This window comes from Helianthus annuus, chromosome 5 (genome assembly GCF_002127325.2).
Source record: "Helianthus annuus cultivar XRQ/B chromosome 5, HanXRQr2.0-SUNRISE, whole genome shotgun sequence".
Taxonomy (NCBI): Eukaryota; Viridiplantae; Streptophyta; class Magnoliopsida; order Asterales; family Asteraceae; genus Helianthus; species Helianthus annuus.
The window spans coordinates 153,115,745-153,120,646 of NC_035437.2; positions in this window are offsets into that span (position 1 = coordinate 153,115,745).

Sequence of the window (4,902 nt, forward strand, 5' to 3'; positions counted from 1 at the left end):
GACCCCATATCTGCAAATGATGTTATCCAGCACAAACCGTCTCATCTGCTCCCCGGTTATCTTTGCCAAGGGCCTTGCCTCTATCCACTTGGTAAAATAAGTGATGGCAACCACCACATACTTAACCCCTCCTGGGCCTTCTGGGAATGGTCCAATTATGTCGATGGCCCACTTCTGGAAGGGCCAAGACGTTGAGACATGTATCATTGGGTGTTTGTGGCGGTGCGTCATGGGTGCATGGATCTGGCAATTGTCACATCTCTTGATCTCCTCTGATGCTGTCTCATACATTCGAGGCCAATAGAATCCCGCATTCATCGCCTTCGCCACTACTGTCCTTGGCCCTGAATGCATTCCAAAAATCCCCTCATGTATTTCTCTGATCACATACTTGGCCTCTTCATTATCAACGCACTTCAGAGATGGGCCCAGGTATGACCTTCGGTAAAGTTCTCCATCAATCAACTCATATTGTAAGGCTTTGACTCTTACCTTCCTGGCTGCCCAGTCTCCCTTGGGTAATGTTCCGTCTCTAAGGAACCTTACAATCGGTGTCATCCATGTGTCTTTTGCATCTTCGATCGCAGCCACCTCTTCCGTGCCAAGAGAGGGGGAGGTCAGGACTTCTACTTTGACTTCTCTCGCTAGGTGGTCAAATGCCACGGATGCCAGCTTGCTAAGAGCATCGGATTTTCTATTTCTCCCGCGGGGGATGTATTATAGTTTAAAGGTCTTGAAAGCCTTGGTTGTTTCTTTTACCTTTGCCACGTATTGAGCCATTGTGCTGTCTTTAGCCTCATATTCCCCTTGGTACTATTTGACCACTAACTGTGAGTCTGTACTAGCCTCCACATGTTTTGCTTTCATCTTTTTGGCTAGCCTCATCCCTGCTAAAGGGGCTTCATACTCTGCGGTGTTGTTGGTGTTCTCAAAGTCTAGCCTGATGGCGTAAGTTAGCTCAACCCACTCAGGACTAATCAACGTAATGCCCACTCCGCTACCTCTTCACTGGAGGCCCCATCTGTGAGTAGCTCCCACACTGCCTCGTCTTCTTTCTCATCCTCAGGGACCTCCGCCAAGAAGTCGGCCAGTATTTGTCCCTTCATGGCAGTTCTGGCTTTGAATTCCAAGGAATCTTCTCCTAATTTGACTGCCCATTTAGCCAGTCGACCCGATAACTCCGGCCTCCTTAACACTTTTTGGAGGGGTTGATCTGTCAATAGGGTGACCTTGTGTCCTTGGAAGTACCTTCTGAGTCTCCCGGACGCGAAAACAAGAGCTAAAGCTAGCTTCTACAGCGGCATATAGCGTTCCTCAGGACCCTTGAGGGTCCTGCTGATAAAGTATATTGGTATCTGCTTCCCTTCCCGTTCCACTATCATAACCGCACTTATGGTTGTTTTTGAAGCAGACGAATACAAAAGCAGATCTTCCCCGGGTACTGGGGTAGCTAGGGTTGAGAGCTTGCAGATGTAATCTTTCATTTCTTGAAAAGCGGTTTCCGCTTCAGGAGTCCATTTGAACCTGTCCATTTGAAGACAGTTGTCACAACCCCCGATCCCTTATCTGTCCCGGGAACGGGCGGGCGCGAACTCAGAGTTTGGTTGTATCAGCTTTATTAATTTGGCAGCGGAGATTACATCAGGACCGTAGTTAGGAAATGTTTATCAGAGTAAAACCACCATATTTAGTATTGATAATCACATGGGCAAAACCCAAGTTTCTTATTACAATACATTTATAGGGATAAACCCTATTTTATTGAATTTAAAACATCGTTTGTTAGGTAACTTTTATAGCCACATTTTTCCCAAGCCTTCAGTGCTCTCCAGCTGGCTTTTCACTAATTGGCTGTCACATTGTGTTACCTGTAACGCGTTTTAAAAACATTTGTCAGTCAGAAATACTGGTGAGAAATCCCAATTTAATCAAGAAACATTTTATCAATTAAAACAGTATTGAGAGTGATCACAGTGTTTATTTCTACACAATTACTCATTCAGTATTTGCCACTCGACCGGATCTATGGCTATGGTCAAATTACCCATTGGCTAACTCGTTGTCCAATGGTAATGTACTGTCATTCCTGACTTACTACTCGCAAGTAGTAATAAATTTTTTATACAAAACCCCATAATACCAGCAGTAATTGAAGAACTACAAAGACTCAATCACCGCTTAATCACATTGTAAAATAATTAAGGTTTTGCAAAATATTCCAAAAAGGTTAACAAAAAGAGGATAAACTCACATTGCTATCTTTGACTTCGCGTAAGGGTTTCTTGGATATAATCTATAATTTATACAAATGTACATTGGTTAGTATTATAACCCTTTGAAAAATATTAATTATACCCTCCCCGAGACGGCATTCCAACAACTACGTCGGGAAGAACCACGACAGTTGTTACGGAACCCCTAAATCAATCGGGCAGCGTAACTGTTACGAAACTGGGGTTATAATACTTACAACGGAGCAGAACCTCGCTAATTAGGGGGTATAATACCCGAGTATTATAACTTTCCTACAGAAATTGTGATTCGAGATTGAATTGTGAGCGACGGAAAACGAAAGCTGATGCCTTCTATTTATAGTGCTGATACTGGACTTTCTCGCGGCCCGCGTAAATGTAAGCAAAGAGTTATGCGGCCCGCGTCGTAGGGGGGTTTAGGCCGTAGCTGGTCCGGGTCACCACCTAGGTTCAACACGCAGGGGACACGTGTCAGCACCGGGTTCTGCCGCGTTCTTGATTTCTCGCGGCTCGCGTTAACTAACTTAACTCTTACGCGGCCCGCTAGAGCTAGAGAAATCAACGATATCAGGTTCAACCCTGATACCGCCCGCGTAAGGTTGGGGTGGGATCCTACGCGGCCCGCCTCAGCTTAGTATTTATTGTTTTTAATTTATTTTATATGTTATTATCTATTTCTGGCTTGGTTTTCACATACGGGGTGTAATATAAGACATATTGGGACTTTTTAAAACATACTAGGGTTTCGGAAACATTATGAGGGTGTTGGTTTTTACCGAGGGTTGTTACATTCTCCCCACCTTATTTTAGAGCTTGTCCTCGAGATCTGCTGGAACAATTGTGGATATTTCCGTTGCATTTCAGATTCAAGCTCCCATGTATACTCAGGTCCTCTTTTGGAGTCCCACTTAACTTTGACCGGAACTAATCTCTTGTGTTTGAGATTCTTGACTTTCCTGTCTTCAATCTGTAAAGGCCTTTCTACAAACTTGAGTTGTTCATTTACCTCTATATCCTTAAGAGGTACTATCAATGATTCATTAGCTAAACACTTTTTGAGATTAGATACATGAAATACATCATGTATTCCTGCCATTTCCTCTAGCAGTTGTAGCTGATAGGCTACAGATCCTATTCTTCTAATAATCTCAAAAGGTCCAACATACCTGGGGCTTAGTTTTCCTCGTTTGATGAATCTTACCACTCCTTTCCAAGGAGAGACTTTTAACAATACTTTATCTCCTACCTGAAATTCCAAAGGTTTGCGTCGGTTATCAGCATAGCTCTTATGTCGATCACGTGTTGCTTTCAGTCGTTCCTTGACTTGAATAATCTTATCAGTTGTTTCTTGCACTATCTCAGGTCCAGATAGTTGTTTTTCCCCAATTTCTGCCCAACAGACTGGGGTTCGGCACTTACATCCATAAAGTGCTTCGAAAGGTGCAGCATTGATACTTGTGTGATAACTGTTATTATAAGAAAATTCTATTAAAGGTAAGTGATCGTCCCAATTACCTCCGAAATCAATTACACAAGCTCTAAGCATGTCTTCCATTGTTTGGATTGTCCTTTCGCTTTGTCCGTCTGTTTGAGGATGATAAGTCGTGCTTAGATTTAACTTGGTTCCCATGGCCTTTTGGAAACTTGACCAAAAATGGGAGGTAAATCGGTTATCTCTATCAGAAACAATTGATAAAGGAATGCCATATAAAGAAATAATTTCATTTACATACAATTTAGCTAATTGTTCCATACTAATTGTTTCTTTCATTGGTAGGAAATGAGCTGACTTGGTTAACCTATCTACAATCACCCAGATTGTATCATTTCCTTTCTTGGTTTTGGGTCATTTAGTAACAAAATCCAATGTTATCAATTCCCATTTCCAAACTGGTATTTCTAATTGCTGTAACAAACCTGAGGGTTTCTGGTGTTCAGCTTTGACTTGTGAGCAAGTTAAACATTTAGAAACATAGGCTGCTATGTCCTTTTTCATTCCTATCCACCAGAAATTTTTCCTTAAATCCTGGTACATTTTATCATTTCCTGGATGCATTGTGTATTTAGACTTATGGGCTTCTTCTAATATACGATGACGTAGGTTTCCTAATTTAGGTATCCACATTCTCTTTTCATGGAATCTCCAAATTTCATCTTTTCCTTGTTTTAATTCTTTCAACATACCTTTTAATTTTTCAGAATCTTCCTTACTTACTGATTCTTGTGCTTCTCTTATCTGATCATTTAAATCTACTTGCAGATTTAATTTAAGAGAACGTACCCTTTTTGGCTTTTCATGATACTTTCGACTTAAAGCATCTGCTACTACATTGGCCTTTCCTGCATGATACTGAATATCACAGTCATAATCACTAAGCATTTCCATCCAGCGTCTTTGTCTCATATTCAACTCCTTTTGTCCAAAAACATACCTTAAACTCTTATGATCAGTGAATATAGTAAACTTACTACCATAAAGGTAATGTCTCCAAATTATAAAAGCAAAAATTATAGCTCCTAATTCTAAATCATGGGTTGAATAATTTTCTTCATGATTCTTAAGTTGTCTAGATGCATAAGCTATAACCTTTTGGCGTTGCATCAACACACATCCATAACCTAATCTAGAAGCATCACAATAGACTACAAA